This window comes from Neodiprion pinetum, chromosome 4, assembly GCF_021155775.2.
Source record: "Neodiprion pinetum isolate iyNeoPine1 chromosome 4, iyNeoPine1.2, whole genome shotgun sequence".
Taxonomy (NCBI): domain Eukaryota; kingdom Metazoa; phylum Arthropoda; class Insecta; order Hymenoptera; family Diprionidae; genus Neodiprion; species Neodiprion pinetum.
The window spans coordinates 30,415,584-30,434,380 of record NC_060235.2 but is presented as its reverse complement, the minus strand read 5'-3'; the positions used below and the strand labels follow the sequence as shown (position 1 = coordinate 30,434,380).

The 18,797-nt window shown below is 41.6% G+C and overlaps 1 long non-coding RNA gene across 1 annotated transcript in view; it reads right to left on the bottom strand.

Annotated features, from left to right (window-relative positions):
* Positions 1 to 6,511: 6,511 nt before the first annotated feature.
* The window catches only part of LOC124215896 (uncharacterized), a 31,365-nt gene continuing 19,079 nt past the window's right edge, over positions 6,512 to 18,797 (bottom strand). Inside the window, exons 4-5 of the long non-coding RNA XR_011176818.1 lie at positions 7,356 to 7,528; positions 6,512 to 7,240 (exon numbers count right to left, since the gene is read on the bottom strand). This is a non-coding gene — a long non-coding RNA (uncharacterized lncRNA). The remainder of the gene's footprint in view (positions 7,241 to 7,355; positions 7,529 to 18,797) is intronic.

Here is an 18,797-nt window from a genome sequence, read left to right as displayed (position 1 = left end):
ACTTGCCGATCTTCGAATGAATTACATTTTCTACTATCGAGAAATGATCTAACCGTGACGCAAGAACACCTGACACCAATCAGCGTCTTTCCGCGATCGAACAGTTCAATTAATCCGAGGTCTGGTCTAATAACGGTGCTGCTGCGAGATCGTCACCCTGGAATTATTCTTTGGTGTGTTAATAAGCGTTTATCTCTCTCCGAGAATTGTCCGAGTGACGAAGTCTTTGTCGCTGCAGCGATGCATTACAATGGTATTGCGATGATGAACGGTGACAATTCGCAGTGCGATCACGACGCTCCGAAGCTAGGCTAAGGCATTGCAGTCCTCGGCCAAGTTTTCATGCAAATTAGATCCATATTACTATTTTCTGTTCTTCGAAGATGGGAGGTTACCGGATCACGGATCTCGGCCAATAACGTGCAGGGACAACGCCCACGTGGTTATTTCGAACAAACAAATTTCTCTCTGATGGAATTAAATAGATATTGAGTTATTGGCTACTTCTCTAACCGGGGTTAAGTGGTTTTATAATACCGGAGGGTGCGCCACCGGGCCTGATCGAGTCTTTGCTCGTTTATAATTGAGAGATATTCTCTGCAGCGGTAATCTGCAGCCGAGTACCAAGAAGCTTTTTCGGCCTTAAGAACATGAAGTGCCGAAACAAATACAAACCGTGCCAATTTCGCAAACCATCGCGGTATACCGGGTTGTGAAATAATCTCCTTCCCACTGACCTATCTGAACGAGGGATAGCCAATAAAACGTCGTGTTAATTTTCACACGGGGTAACAAGTCACTCTCGTCGAATCATAAAATGTCAGATTAGCTCTCGCGCGCTGCCTACCGTAGGTATAATATACTTATAATGGCAAATTCAGCATTCAAATAAATTACCGTATACCAAATCCGAGCCATCCCAATTTCAATGCTAAACCCGTAATTGGCATCTCTATTAGTTTAGCGTGAGCTGATGAATGGTCAATTTCGAAAGAAACAAAGATGATCGTCGGATAAGCGGCTTCGGCGTATCTAGATAGACGGCTGATTGCATTCGTAATATTTCAAAACACGACAGGACTGCAAGGTAACTTCAGAGGCGTTCGACGAATCTCGCTTGTATACCCTGGCATTAACCTGCACGCGGCACCAGGTATTTCCTGATATAATATCCTGCAAAGATGAATTAAAACGAATTGAACGTATAACAAGACAAAAACCATAGGCAAAGAAATAAAAACCCGTATTTCCCAGCGTTGCATAAAGGTACTTTTACATTTTACCAATCAGATTTTTAAGCGCATCTACTACGTAAATCTGACAATGAGACAGGCCGCGTCGAGCAGCTGTCAATCGTTATTTTCATCGACGGTCCAAACTCTTCTTAGAGGTATACATCAATCGCGCCTCGTCCGATGGGCGCAAGTTTCGTGGCGATGAGCTTCGGCGCACTCCTGCTGCAGTATCTCCGAATCTACCAATAAATTACATCTGTCAAAATGAGAGTCACGACGTACCCTCGTATAATGGAAGATGTAGATTATACGTACATTCGTGTGCACATAATCCCTACCTCCGCGACGTTTCGGATACGCGTTTATACACCTCTGCATGTGTTGAATACTGCATGTGAATTCGAAATTGTCATCTGCGCAAAGTCGTTACGAAATAGTTTCAACACCCTGGATGACAAATTAAATTATAAGCCGATCCGACGTGTCGGGTGTCAAAAGGTTAAACGACGCAGCGATGACAGCCATCTTTATTTTGTGTCTAACGACATTCGTCGAAAACCATACGGTCGGAGTGCCACAAGTCCTCCGCTGATATCGACGTCGTCGTGAAATGACTTTCTCACGACAGCGTCACGGTCACTTCCCATAAATCCAAAAGCTACTGACAGATCCATGGGAAACCCAATCTTCTGACGTATAATGAACTATGGGTACAACCGCCTGCGTTACACATGAGGTGCTCGAAATTATATGCTGCAGATCAACGCTGCGGGCAACGGAGCCTAAATTGCATGCACTCTACATGCAGTCAATTTTAAACACAAATTTTCCGTACACCAATGGAATTAATTGCTCAACTCGAAGAACATGTATATGTGTAAGGTAAAGTTGTGCAGTGAAAGAGTATTCGATATATCTCATTACGAGGATATTCTCAATCACAGTCTGACTCCTCCTCCACAAGGTGACAATTCACAATTATGTTTTATTTTGTTCACTAAATATTGAAATGTCAGTTACCGCCCACCGTACTTGACTCTGATAATTTTTTATCAACATAGTGAATCACCATTATAGCATTATTTTATCCAAGGAATTGATCGTATTTTGTATCGTAAAAAAGCCGATAATACCAAAGTCCGCCTACTAACGATTAGCGTCTCTCCTACGTCATAGATCTTAGGACATGCTGGCAGAGTGAACTACGTAATTACTTGCGATGACACGAGAGACCGAAATGGCACACTCACCGTACCACCGAAAATAGTGTAAATGAAATAATTCTTGAGTGCGAAAAAGTCAGTAGCACACGCTTACAAACAGAATAATAATTTTGACAGAGTGATTGATAATCTTGTTGTAAAAATAACAACATATCTCACGCAACGAAAAACTCCCTGCGTGTCGAATAAGATTGCGGATAGCCCTACGATAATAAAACGTTAACGAAGAAGTTGCTCGCAATTAAATTGCCCTGCCCAACCCTCAAAGCATAAGTTGCACAATTGCGTGTTCGTAAACCTGTAAGATAGAGATTTGTTACGACCGAGGGACCACCGCCTAGTCGAGCCGCGCCTGACGTATGCCATATAAGCATGACTGCACTAAAGTCCAAAGGCACTACCGACTGACTTTTGATCGGTCTTAAATGTCAAATGACGGTTCCAATCGTCCTTTTAATTAGCTCGGTGAAGCTGCCCGAAGGTCGAGCAATTCACCCATGCGCTGTGCAGTTTTTATTATTTTTATTTTTTTTTTTGTTTATATATTTTTTTATTGCACTCCCGCATCCTCTTCTCGCGATGTCCATAACATTCTTTCCTCCAATATGGCCATGCACCAAATAAAATTCATACAGTATATCACCCTGAGTATTACCACTCACATTAAACGTTCTGCATGAACTATTTTATCGCTCAGACGGTTTATCGAAAATTGATAATTTTCATTCTAGATCGATTTATTTCACTGTGATGATATTTCAAATTCTGATCAGATGCCTTTTCTTGAACAATGAACACGGTTTGTGCGGCATAAGATTCATTTCGTGGGCTTAATCATCGCCTACATCAGGAAAAGTACTATTTTGTTTGGCCAACGTCAATGAACCGTTACAAGAAGATGCAGGATGCGGTAAAATGATATTTGACAGTTTTGAAACTGCGATACCTGTTTAATGATCTTCTATAAATACCGGACACTACATAGACGCTTCACATCGTAAGCCGAAATCGTCCCTGCTTTCTTTGTTACAATCAAGATATGAAACGAAAGAGAAAAAAGAGAAGGCATTTTTCTTACGATCCGTGTGAAGATTACAAATAAGAAAGAAATAAAACATTCTTTCTGCTCACTTTTGTGTAAATCATTGTTAATCCCGTCCAAAGTATTTTTAATAAATGTATGAATATTTTTCGGCATTAAATTTGGCGGCTTTGATATTATACGGTTGTCACGTGTAAAAAAAAATATTCGCTTTTGTACGTTGGAGAGATCTCTACGGTTCTTCCAAACCCTCCCGGTTTTATGTCAAATTGTAAAAAATACAAGAAGAAGAATAAACTTCTGTGACATGTTTTTTTAAATCTTTATAAAACCTGTTGTTCAATATCAGGACCAGATTTCGTACTGCAAGATTTTTGCCTCCAAAAGCGTCTGGGTCAATTGCTACTCGCTAAAGTACATAGGTATGAATAATATCAGTCAATTATTGGATCTAAGGATCATGTATAATATATACATATATATATATATTAGGGTAGTTCAAAAAAATCTAAATATTAACAATAAGGGCTTAAATTTTAACAGACATTTTATTTCCCCTTCCTACAACTATCGAAGGTGTGATTTTGAAGAAAAAAAACAATCGGTTTTTCTGAACCATCTGTACATATACATGATCCTTAGATCCAATAATTGACTGAAATTTTCACCCGCGAACTATAAATTACCGAAGTGCGTACGTCGTCCTTCGGTGGAATAAAAGCTGGACGGAGGTGCCGGCGAACCTTAATATTTTACGCAATTGAAACGACCTGGAACGAAACAATTGTAGAACACGCATATCGAGTGAATTTTGTAGCGTTGGAAGGCGCCGGGAGGTCAGGGTCATCGTCAGAAACAATAGGAGCCCACGTCACTACCTTGACACTCCGAATACACCTCCGTCCGGGACGAAATAAGATCCCGCCTTCGACACGCAACGTTTGTCTTCAGAGTAGTTATTTGGTTTATGAATAAGCGATGCGTTTTAAACATATTTCGAGCCCATCGTGGAAAAACCAACGCGGTTCTGTCACCGTAGCCGAGTCACCGATCATATTTTTAAGCACACTCGCAGAGTACCGCAAACAATAAGCAGAAAAAGAATATGAAGAAGCAGGAAACGAAAAAGGATCATCGGTCCGAGCCGATTCTGCTTTCCTGTATAATTATCTAATTTAAAAGGACCGTTATTAGCTGACTTTGACGGATAGAATCATTCAGTCACGTTGTAATTATTTTATGCAAAATGTTGCTTCTTTTAAAGGAACTAAAAACCATTGTGATACAAATGAGGTAATTCAAGACTTCCAAAACTGGTTTTACTCACGAATGAATGGACAAAATATGACAATATTTCAGAAAAATGATTTGGTTGCATTTATGGCCAAGTTGGTCATTGCTCTGGTTCTACAGATTAGAGTCCCTGTACAGCTTCCGAAAACAAATCGATAGGTATCGCCCAAACAGAAACGAAATATTTTATGACTTGATTACTGTTGAAGTATTGGCACGTGTCGAGAAAAATTAGAACACAATTTAACCAATTATGGTGTATCGTAATTCCAATACAACGTTCGACTGAAAAAAAGGACCAAATATATATTTTCTCTGCGTGAGTGTTTGTCAAAGTGAACTCAATTAACGACGCTCCGTGTTTGCTTCTTATTACCGTCATAGCTCAGGTACGAGTTTTTGTTCCCTTTATATTAGCCGATGTGGGATCAAACGCAGCTCCGCCGACGATGCTGGCGAATCGCTTTGGACTCGCTGTCGTTTTGCGTGGGACGGAATAATGGTACCTGGACCATGAACGGAATGGTAGCGTCGATCGCAGGAACCTTCGGGGAGACCCACGCACAGGCGTAACTCGCCATCCGGAGTCCCTGCTTCGTTCTCTGAATCACGATTGATGACGTCACGTGATGTCATAGCCAAGAGCCGGAGGGTGCGGGGAGTATTTAGAATGTGAATATACATGCATGCATATTGAAACGAACCTCGTCTCGATGAGCGTTCGGAGTTGACCGTTGAATACCTAATGACAATGTCACAACAACATATTCCGTCGCCGAAGAGGATCCGGTAACAACAGCGGAGGACGTGCCGCATACCTATGCAGACTCAGCTTGTCGTTGCTCTTACAGGAGGCTTGTTTCCTTTTTTCTCCTCTTCGTTTCGTCCCAATTCTCTTTACTCGTGCGTCCAAACAACGCTCGTCTTACCGTATTCCAGACACCGACTGCACGAATCGCAATCTCGAATACTGTATGCAAATAATAAGTGCAGCGATTCGTTAGCGAATTTTTTCTTTCGTTATTTTACATTTTTTACTTATTCATTTAGTTCTTTCAATTTCTCTTTGTCCCCACGGAGAACTCATCCAGATTTATACGATTCCTGCTGATACCGGATTCCGCTTCCCGACGCAAAAGAGTGCAGGTTTTTTTCAACTCGTTGTCGGCAAGTGATAATGAATGGTCGCCATATAATGCCGTTGGAACGGTTGAGATTCGTGTAAATTTTGGTTTAATCTCTGGGTTTTATGGGGGATTTAACAATTTACGGCGATCAAAACGTATACCTGGGGAAATGAAATGATGTTCACCGATGCGACGATATCACGTCTGCGCATAAAAGGAAGACGTCTTCTTTCTTTCTTCTGCTGCACCCAGCTCCGGCTGCCCGCGGCATTCGGGACTTTGACCTTTCCCAACATGATTCCGGTAAACCAATGGTCCAGGTCTTTATAGGAAATAATATCTTGCACCACGCACTGAAATTCGAGTAACTCTAGCGAAGCTAAAATTTCTCAAACCTGAAAGAGAAATGATTTTCTCTACACAAATGCGGTATGCGGTATGCGGTATGCGTAAGCCGACATTTCTGATGCGGAGTTTGGCAATCGGCTTTAATAGCCAGATTATAACCCACTCTACACCAAGTTGCAATTTTCATTACGTATACGTATAACAACGATTTTCTAAGCACTAGCCTTAGTCATGCATCCCCAAGACTTTACAGAAATCTATCGCTAATGATCGTTCCATCGAAATGTGTGACAAAAGTCCTTGGTGACACGAATTCAATGATGCCACTGGCAAGAAATTTGCTGCAAGGACTTTTGATGAGTAATTTTAAGCACGCTTGACTCAGTTACAGGTTGACCGCCATTCCTCGACTGCTGCAGTAGTTTGAGACAAAGAACGAATCTTCCGACACCGCTTGCACGAATTGGATATGTTGAAGAAAGTTTTGGTCAACGAATTTATTTTCAAAACCTTCTGGAATTCCACGAATTAAGATGCGAATAGCTCGTTTCGTCAAAAGAGAAGAATCATTTTCTCGATGGTAGACCGGTTAATTGGACATCAAAATACACTTTTGCTTTCAGCGTAGAAAGTGCAAGCGTTAACGACTTGTACGACGACACTACAGGTATACGTGCGACAGGGATTTAGACCTGGCAAGATTCGGATACGACCTTCAGGTAACGGTTACTGGGGTCGAATTCATCAGTTTTATAGATGTCGCAACCCGCGTGGCATTATACCAGTGAGAACCAATACCCTCGATGAGTTTACTCGTAGGTTGGTGTCCGTACACTTTTACTCCATGACGCAGCATCAGGATACGACGGTACTCCTGAACCAGTTACGAGCATTCACCTTAACCACATTATAAATTGCCTTTGTCCCTCGCTCGCGCTCGCTCACAACCTCCGGCGGGATATTTCTGCAATTCTTAATAAACATCCGACTCATTCATAATAATCTGGATTTCATTGCGACTGCAATCGCGGTGTCTGTGGCAGTCGGACGACTCATCGCAGACGTAATATCTGCAATAGTTTCATACCTTGAATCCAGATTGTTGTCAGCATTCACGAACGTTGGGTCTCCACGGATTAACGGAAGAATCAATTCCATGTCAGCTTGAATGCTGGTTGCATCATGCCTTCCTGCAGAACAACTGGAAACAGAGGATTGGAACCTGCCGTTAGAGGGTAGAGGGCTGGTGATTCTTGACCTCTGCAACATTTCGTATCTTTATGATTTCGGCTAGAGTTGTGCAATCCATGAACGTCAAGGAACCATTTACACCGGTGTACCTAAGCAAATACGTGAATATACGTCGTGACGAAGCGCACGCGTGACTGTGATGACTGTTATTTCACGTGGATGGAGCATAGTAGCGTAGTGCGTATGCCGAAGGAGTGTAAATTGATTGGAACAACCGAAAATTCTACGATTGCGCAAGGCAGTTTGACGGCGCGGGCACATCGTCGTATATCCCTGGCTTCGTTCGATTCCTCATTAATCGCATCGACTAATTTCAAATTAGTATATCATATATCATATTTTTTTTTTTTTAATTATACGCTTGATGAAATCGCTCCAGGGTATTCAACTTTTAATTTCATCGCATTCTTGAGGGTGATTTTGGTAAACAAACATAAAGTGATTCAGTGTTTAGAAAAACAGCAGCGTTGGGCAATCCACATTTATGCTCTTTACGATGACGGGATGATACAGCAGTGAATGGGTAATAGGTTACATCGAAGTAATACGATGCAGTTTCATTTACGACACAATACTCAATAGCATAATGTCCGAATTGAAATGGAATAGCTTGAAATTGCGCGGCTACCGCGTCATTGAAAAATTCCTCACAAAGCACTCAACGTGTCAGATATATCCGGTGGCGCGATTGCAAATTATTCAACGAGCTCTAATTTCTCTAATTTCGATAAAATCTCAGATCTAAACCAGCAAGTGAGCTCACTCACAGCGCAATTTCACCAAAGACGAATTAGGTATTCTCAGATCGACAGGCGATAGAATGACACGATCATTAGCCATCAGATGGCAGCCAGATTTATTGTACATGAAACTCAAGCGTGAAATTACATTCGGAGATACATTCGGAGATAAAATTGTTCACTTATTACGGTCTGCGCCTATTATAATATCCCCCCGTGTGCATTATACCCACACACCCATCTATGCATACCTACGCCGGCATTCAAATTTCAAGCTCCTCTGAAGCTCGTTATACAGGTAGGCAGCAATTCATTGTTTCTTGCACCATCGAAACGTCCTTGCACAATCGAAACCTGATAGCGCCAAGTGTTACTTGTGTTTTTCAAAGTCCTGCACAATTAGCATGAGGCTAACGTAATGCGCCGCTGCGCGCTTTGTCAGTTGACTAATTGTACTTAAAATACGTCGGAATCAATTAAGACCGAATACAGGAATCGGAAAAGGATGAAAAAAAACGCCACCACCATATAGACATTCAGAGATCGGAATTGGAGAGTGTGAAACAGGCTTAAGGACCCCCTCGGTTTGGCCGGCGTGTCAGTCATCGGCTTTCTTCGTGTCGAATCAACGACTGATAATGGAATCATTAGCCAACGATTGACAGAGAATGATGACTGGCTAAGGAGAAATTATGATATTAAACTTTGACCCGAGAAAATGATGGTTGAAATATATTCGCTTTTACGAATGCGTCACTCCCACGAGAAGAGGTGTATAACGTACCTAGGTACGTATATACGTGTAATAAGGTACGAGAGGCGTTCTTAAACGTATTAGACGAGGAATGGCGAGGCAACGAAACGCGGCGATATGCAGTTCAAATGTCAGATAATCAATTCCACCCGACACTTTTGCCCATTATAATCCTCGGACAAATTTTGTGGTATTAGGTATCACGATCGCTCGGCTCTTCCCAGCCCGACTGAAATGATATCGCGAAATCGCGTTCGAGTCAAAATCTACTATGGACGCGTTTTGTTCGGAGAACACAGCAAGTTGACCATCTCGTGACCGCTTTCTCCGCGGGCGGCTATCTCTTCTTCGTTGTCACATTATTATAGGCATGATCGTAACGGGTGCTATAGTAATACCCGGATTAACTTACGCCTCCTACACAATACGTAACAGGTGAGAGCACCTACAGTTAATGTGCACTTACAGGGCGATTCATCTTGGGAAAACCTTAAAGCCAAACTATCCACGTCACTCCGTTCTCATTTCTCTACGCCACTCTAATCTCTTTATCTCCGCCGTTAGTTAGTCGTTATTTCAGTATGAACCCAGACGAGAAACTTGCTAACGTCGTTACTCTCGGCAAAGCTCACCGTTTGGAGTGATTCAAGGTCGGAAACATTGCGGTACGATGATACGAGCTTGCAATTTCAATGATACTCGATTGAATGATCGGGTAGCTGGAAACAAGTAGCTGCACTTGGAAATAAAACGGTATTGACCATTTAACAACATGATAGGCTAACAGAGTTTGAATAATTCATTTCAGTTGGTACAATTCTCTACGTAAGGTCGACACGTAGCGGTAAGCTTTAATCGATATGAATACAAATCAACGCAAATCTTGCACCGAATTTCTAAAACTTGAGTATGTAGTCGGAGACATTCAAGGTCGGCAATCTTATATTTTTATTTTTTTATGAAATATTTTCACTCTGCATGAAGTTGTGCCTTAAAGAGTGAATTAATGAAATCCCAAAAGACAATTCTGAAAAGGAAATCGTCCGAATAATTGATTATGTTACCTAATTTGTTCGACTACTTGAGAAGACATGAATTGATTAGAAATACTTGAGTAATTAGTTTTTGCAGCCGATCGAAAATTTCTGACGACTAAAACTGAGCGATTTCATTTTCACCGAGCCTCCAATGGATGGAAAATGTCGCAGGACGTGTTCCGATTATATTTGCACGCGAAGAACAGGTTTAGGCGGATATAAGATCATAATATTAAAAGGTACAAGCCTCCAGGTTTCTCATTAACTGGATAGTATAAAAAAATTCATTACCCTGCGCTATAAAATTATTCGTTCGTCCCTTGCAAAGCCGAATTAAAAATTCCTCATAGCAACTACCGAGCGCCTATTTCTACCCATCTTTTTGCATTCCGTTTCAGCGCGGTGTGCTGGTAGGTGCTTGTTGCCTCGCATTGCCCGAGTACTGGACTTCTTCGCGGGGAATTAATTGCTACGTTTTTTCTCTTTATCTCTCTCTCTTTATCCCTGTGGTGGAACAAAAAATAAAAGCATTTCATTAGTATTTACATTACCCGACGCAGCTCCGGGGAATAAATAAATTTCATCTGCCTATATATTATCTTATTTTGCACGAGACGCATGCACATGTGTGATCGCAATATACCTGTACGCCTGTTAAATTATGCACGTAGATTCGTGTTTCACATGATAATATACAGGCGATGCGATAACGGAACGGGATGGAACGGAACGGAACGGTGCGGTGCGCAACCTCGAACAGCCTTGCCTCCGGGCGCATCTTCGGCATCTGAAGCATCGCGAGAGGTAGGAGTGAATGGGTGGGGTACAAAAATGCGCAAGGCCAAAAACTTGACGAAATACCGAAAGTCAAATTACCGACACGTAAAAAACTAGGAAAACCATAAATACGAAAAGTCGTCGCGGAGAAAAATAAAAAATGAGAACGCCAGAATGTATAGATAAATTTAAACCGACACTTTTTTCGAGAATGGGCAAGATTACGATGGGAAAAATATTGAGTTGCGAAAATTCAAAACAGTCAAAAAGTTGACTTTTCGAATGTCAGACTCGTGCCTTTTTCGAGAAATTTACGTATCCGAATTTATCGATAACGACTAAGCAAAGACTCGAAAGGTGAAAATCCCAAAACCCACCAAGACAGAATATTCGCGAGATTCGGTATTTCGACCTTTAGGGATTCTGGTCCTTTTGCATTCAGCGAATCGAAATTTTGCCCCTTCAGAACTTTCATTGTCGACAAATAATTTTTTTGTTTTTTAGCTGTTCGAAGTATTAACCGCTCGCAATTTTTAATTTCGTAACTCTCATCTTTCTATATCTTCATATTCTGTGCTTTGTTCATTCAGAATGCAGACCGTTCTGAAAATTTGGGGATAAAAGATCGTTCAGTTGAATGACCTTTCGAGAAAAGAATTATTCTACTGGGTGATTTGTGGAAAATCCCAATTTCGGTACTCTGATCGTTCGTTATTTTAAAATTCGTGTCTCGAACGTTTCGGGTTTTCGACCAGTCGACTTTTTAGTCTTTCGGGATTTTGACCCTCACCCGAATGAATAGGTGGGATGGAATTCTTACACCTACGGTCGTACCTGCCTCAATTTGAGCTACATGTACGACATGGCGTCGATGCCATTTGTGTGCCGCGTCGTGAATAAAAAGTAGCATAGCAAAAAGCGAAGAACTCAGAATTCTTCGGGAATTCACCGAATACTGACTCACTCGCACACAATACGATGTATACTTCATATGGGATGCTTCGGCAAGTTTCGTACCTCGGGATGTGGGTCAATCGATAAATCACGCCACGCTAAATTATAGCTGTTCGTAACATATCGCCTTTTCAAATTGGTCATGTCACTTGAGATTTTACTTTCAGTTCGAAATGGTATCAGGCGGTGCCGAACGCTCACCATTAGCATAGATGAAAGCCAAAGGATCTTTGTAAAAATCAGCCGGGTGTAAATCGAGAAGTGGGCGGAGAACGGCATCACTCAAAATAGTTTTAAAACATTGAGTCGATACCCGTCCATCAGGCACCTTGGATTTCAAAGTCCGAAAACTCCGCTGATGGCGGCGAATTTGTAAATTTCCATTTGCATTTGCAGAGGACCTCTTATTGGTATCACAATCAACGAATCCAGTGATCAACTGACCGACCGACGACTCTTGCTTAATTTCGACAGAAAGATATTTCGAGCCGAGAATTAATGATCTTTCCTTCGCGGGAGACGATTTTTCAAAGGGTTCCGACGATTGAAGCTGATGGAATTCATGGTTATGGTTCCACTGATTTTTCTTTTTTTTTTTTCTTATTCTCTTTTACGCAGATGCATCAGGTCCGAATGACGAAGGAGAATAAGTGAGGAAAATACAGGCTTGTAGGTATAAACTGGGTAATTTTGAGTGACTGGAAATAGTTTGGCCAGTGTCAATCCGTGACCTAACATAGGAAACGAAATATTATACTTGCGTACGTACACAACTGTAAGTAACCAATTAAAAAATTTTCTCCGCTAGGTAACTCGGACAATAAATCAAAATCCAATCGCTAATATATGTGCCAAGGCACTGGTCAAGTTCAACCAACTTACTCACGTCCGACGTACGAAACATCCGGCTAAACTGAGCGCGGTTAAGAGAGAAAGATATGCGAGAGAAGTTGCAGAAAACGCCGGCATTTACAGCTACATCGAAATTTTTCGAGTTGACAAAAGTTCACGAGGAACAATTTGGGGACTGAGCCCCTGATGCCAGCCAGGGTCGTCTCTCCTCCTGCGGAATGAAATATGAGACTTGATCCCCGGCTTTGGCTGTCAGTTGCCACACAGCGTATTATAAAGGCCGCGAAATTCTTGTCCGCCTTTAGGAAAGTCCGGGAAAGATCATGCAGCGAAGTTGGACGAGGATCGAGCAAGTTCGGCAAGGATCGAGCGCTCCGCGGTTATACAGAATGAAATATGAGTCTCGGGTTCGTTTAGTTGCAACATAACATATAACAGCCACCAAATTCTTCGCTGAGCTGGCAGCCACCTTTGAACCAAACTTTTACTCGTGTCCGCCGAGTCCCTACCAATCCGCTCACAATCAGCTCTTTCACTCGGATCCCTTACGGAGCCGCCTGCTCACAACTCGAACCAACTCCGTGCGCAGCGCAGTTTCACGGTGTACAAATTTCTTGTCGTATAAATCTCCGGTTAATTATAATCATATATCGATTAACTATAGGCGAAAGAAAGAGAAAGAGGAGAAAGAAAGAGAGAACATTACTCCGTGTTTTGATGCAAAAAAGGCACGAGTATAAAAGCTTCCGGTTCGACGAAGTGTTAAATCTTCGTATACTTTTTTTTAGCTCTTTATGTTTTCTTCGTTTCATTTTTTCCTACGTCATAAACTACATAATACTATACGTTATACACCGCGTATATGAAAGTCTCTAGCTGTAAGAAGTGATCTTTCGTAAATTAAAGGCTGTAAAATTGCAAAACTTGTAGGTCTTTATTACTCGCGTCAGATCTCGAAAACAGAGAATAAATTTTTTAAACATACCACATTCCTCATTTTATTTCACGCCTCTAAATCCAATCGCGTCTATCAAAGCGAATCGACTCTTCGTCGCTCATTTACCTTCTACATTATTATGTGGACCCATACGTAAGTTATAAACTTTCGCTGGCTACTTGTGTAGTATACCTGCTATATAAGATCAATTTTAGACGTTCAAAGATATGAAGAATGAAACGACGAATTAACCCAAATTCAATCGTCATTCGTCATGTGGTTGTAAAAAGTATTAGGTAGATGAAAAGTGAAATCCAGCTTATACCGGGAATGTCAAAATTATAAACTAATGGTGGATCTTTCCCGCGTTGCGCTTCGAATAGGAAAATAATCGCTCTACCCGCATTACGGATTTCCGGTTTAAGAAAAAACGAGTGGTTTGACGGCCTTAATCTTCTGAATTGTATTAAAAGTAGGAAAAACTAGTTTTCGAAGGTTATTCACATTGACGGGTTGATCGAATTTAAAAATAAAACGTACGCTCATAATGAATCATGGGAAACCCATAGCTGCAGCTATCGGCAACTATGTAATGAACAATATCCCCGTTATAGCTGGCTCATCGACATCGCGATTCGGTTTCGCGAATTTACGAACCAAAAGAAAAAGTAGCAAATGAATTAAATACCAGTGGTTTTTGGAGAGTTAGAACCGACAGTTTTAGACTAAAGTGTTCAAACTGCGTGCATGTAACGATACGATTCCTGAAAACTAAGCATTAAATTACTATCGTATTTCCTGTAATTTTTCACACTCTGACCGTACATCTATTTACGAACGGCAAAAACGAGAAGAAAAATCCACAGAGTATCGCGGGAACGTCGAGTATGTAATGGGCTTGGTCATATCCTCTTGTTCACGATGGGAATTTCAGCCACGCAGATATTTATTCCTTGAATTTTCTAACGATGATACAAAACTGGCTCATCTTTCATCTGTTATTCTTCGACGAGAGCACAATTATTATCAATCTGAAAATTTCTCAACCGTATACGCACCCTGATCCTCGTTTATAGCTAGATTCGTTAGCGCGAATGACCATAATATGCGCGTGTGCGCGTTAGGTTTGAGCGTATACAAAACTAATGCGGAAATATTAAAAAAAGTACCCGCTCCTGTTATGGTAAACAGCTCGACGAAATAACCTAGTCATTGTTCAAAAGGCACACCTCTAGCTGTGCCGCCTGAGATAGCACTTGGCTCTGGGACACGTATAATGAGTCGAGGGAAAAAAATGTGATAATAATAAGAAGGAGAAAAAAAATGAGATAAAGATGTTGCTGAAATCCTTAGCTCAAGGCAATAGAAGATTCCAATCGATTAAAACGTGCGTTCTTCTCCGTAAACGGTCGCAATAAGGTATCCCCTCTATAATTAATTCGTGCCGCACAAAAATCTCATCCGCATTCTGGCGGTATGCGGTGTGCGATGATATCTCGCGTGTCGGGAAAATATATGTATATCAAGCACGTAGCTACGTCCGAGGTGAAGACGAACATCATTCAGCGATATATGGATGTCGGACGATGCGAAGATACGCGGGGGCGGCTGAGATAATTTTTAAAAAAAGCATGCGTATTATACCAAACTATAAGAGATGAAAGTAAATAACAAATAGGTGCAAAAAGACCGAAGAGGAGAAAAAAACTACGGCGCCTGACTTTAAAATTTATCATCACCTTCTCTCCCGTAACATCGATTACGAAATCTGTGAACAATGCGAAAGAGACACTATTTCTCGAGCGATCGTGGGCGCGATCAAGACACGCATTCTTCGGTAGCGAGGCTGTACGGATACCGAGGTTCCTCCTCAGCATTCGGTTGCAGATCATTGTGTAATTGAAGATCAACTGTCTCTTTTCCAAATATAGTTTGAAGAGGAAGAAATGCATGATTTCAAACATTAGGTGATCCGAAATTGTCGAATTAACGAGACCTGAACGCAGAGTAAATCTTCCGGCAACCCCGTAGACCCCGCCAATAAATGTTGATCGCCTAGAATAATCGGGATGACCTTGTACGATGCGCGCAGTTTTACTTTTTAGGTGCCTTATAATTTGTCCACTCTCTGACCAACAGCCTACACGTATACACGTTCTCGGCGGTCCAAGAGAAGACACGGAAGATGATGAATCACCTGGGGGTACTTAGAATGAAATGTGATGTGAAATAGTTTGACGTGCAAGGTAAACCTCGTGTGCACGGATTTAAAGCGGTCCGAGATAACGAGGAAGACTCGCCTCAACCTTGTACTGGAATCAAAAGACTGAGCATCCTGTGTGGAGATCGACTTTTTTTCCGTTTCCTTGGCATACAGACAAGATTTGTGTGTGGAATATTCACCGATTGAACAAGATTCGATGTCACATTAATTAGCGAGGCGAGTTGACTAATCGCACTAACTGTCAACGTCGTGATCGTGATCGTTAATAAGAAATTTTTATTAATGAAAAAAACCGTGGTATAGTAATCGTATATCCGCGGGTCGTTGTGCTCGAATATAAATTTACCCTCCGGGCTTCGAATGATTTAATTTTATCCAATTCCGCGGTATTATATGCCAAAATGCTAACGCATTCCCACGTAGGTAAATGGTTCCGACCTTGGACGGATCGCGGATGCCGAAAAATTTCGAGACGATCATGAAAGGCCGAAGAAGCTGGCAGCCGAGTTGGCGGAACGGGATTCTTTAATGGGGTAATCAGGCGGTTCAATCAATTCCCAGGACGCAGCTTGGTACGTATGACTTGGTCCTTGTCGGGATGCGTAAGCTATGTTTAATCGGAAAGGTTTCGCCACCTATCCGATGCAAAGAAGGCTACGATCTTCGGGCGGAACCTTCGGGAAGGAATCGAGCGAGAGACCCGCCAGCCGAGCAGCTCGTGAAACTTAATGACGCGTGTGCAAGACCAAATGCCATCTTGCCCAATCTTGACACTGAAATCTCTCGGTAACGCGAATACCACCTCGGGCAAACATGACGAACACCATCCAGTGTACGACAGTAATTAACGATTGTTGTTGCAGGAAGTTACGCTTCCCACACCCAGTGTCCGTACGCAGCGACGTATGAGCGTCTATTTATGTAACTTTGGTATGTTCACACATGAACGCAAAAGTCCGTACGATTCTTCGTTATTTTCACAAACAGTTTCAACGAAATTCAATTTTTATTCAGCCGGCGCGCCTGCGAAACATTTTGCTGTAAGGATCGTGGATGTCTTTCGTCTGTTTAACAAAATGTTAACCACCGTGTTACATCCTCACGCTACAAGCGAATTTTTAGGAAATTTGTAAAAGGTGGTTTAATAATCGCATTGAACACGCGAGGAACGTTTTTATGGCCTGAAAAGGTTGTTGTTTTCTTTTTTGTTTGCTCGATTCGATAGTTTAGCGATTTGTGAATAGAAAAAAAAAATTCAAAGACTCTCTTTCAACAATATTTCTTTTATTTTCCTCACGCCTCGTTCACACCGGCCAATCCCAATTAATGTCGACTAGCTCTCGACTGATATAACGAGCCAGCGGTTGGTTACGCTTTGACGAGTAAAGTGGAATCGTAATATGCAAATAATAGCCGTCCCGATGATTCGTATCGCTATTCACCGAGTATTGATTTCAATGGATGAGAAAAAAAGAATGGTAATAATAATGGGGGGAAAAACGAAAGATTTTGCCGATATGGGATCTCACTTCATTCATTTGTTTCGCTAATTTCTCATGACGTCAGTGACACCTACGTCCCGTCGCCATTCGCTTCACATAATATACATAATTGCTATATTCTTCTCATTACGCTTCCTCTCGCACGATTCCTTGACTGAAGTGTGTCCGTTCCCCTCCAAGATTTCCAGTCAATCAAACCTTCCTCCTCGCACTTCCTAGTCTTTTGTTGCATTCGAGATTCGACGAATATCAATGAGCTGGTCATTTTTCGTATATCTTCCTGACTGTATGTAGAATTAAACACCTGTAACAGCCTCGTCGCTCAATTTGCGATTTACAAATTTTATTGGCAACCTTTTTTCGTCGCGCAGCTCTGACATTTCGCACAGTCCGCTAATCCATTGGTTTCATCTGTTTCTGCAGCCTTATCAGGCAAGCTTGGCCGTGACGTCGCCGCGTCGTCGAAAAATTACAGCCAGAGTAGATTACGGCTATATCGGAATTCGCTCATTAGTTTAAATTAAGCCCGTTTCGGCCCATCTGAATTCTTTTAATAGGATGTTAATGATACGGCTAATGGGGAAATGGATGCTTACAAGATTTTTATTTCTATTTTTTTTTTTTTTTTTTTTTTTTATCACTAAACCGCGATTGAATTTGAGTCGGCTAGTGATCGCTCCTCCAAACGGTAAACGATCATGAGGGCTTGGTCTTGATTCCGGATCGTCAATTTGACTAGCGGCAACAAAAAAAGGATAAAAAGCTACGATGACCCGTTCAATTGATAGGAAAAAAAAAGTTACATTAACCGGCAAATAACCGGACACCTTTTAACAGTGGGATAACCCCGCATATGCATAGCCACACGTATCCATATATTTACGTGTATATGTTCGTAAGCGTAAATTCACCGTAATGAAACATCGCGCGTACCTACGTATGGCTCTTCAACAATGATTTACTATCATTCTTACGATCGCTTACTATACGAGAGCTGCTGCAGCTCGCGGCGCGTACCTCCGGTTCGAAAACGCTGGCAAACATGCAGGATAATATAATTGCGAGAACAGGATTAGCAAGACTGGTTGTTTTTGTCGCTGGTGATGTTTGTCCCACAAGGATGTATAATTGAATGTATTTTCTTCTTTTTTTTTTTTTATTTATTGAGTCTCCTCTTCATATTCTTCGTCTTCTTTTCTTCGTCTACTTCGGTCTACTTCGACTATTAACACATACATGGCAACGTGATCTTCAAGCTGGAATAGAAAAGATCACGGGCCGATCTGCCAAGTCCGAATGATATAGTGATTTAAATTATACAATGGCCATTCATAGACCGACGAGAGTTGATAGGTTCAATTTGAAGCGTAACTGGTTTTCATGAAATCCGTAGCACCACTCGCGTATCTTTTTTCTCTTTCCGCACCATTTTGTTTTTTTTTTTTGTGTTTTCTTTTTCGTTATTTTATTTCTTTCTTTCTTTCTTTCTCGGCAACGCTTC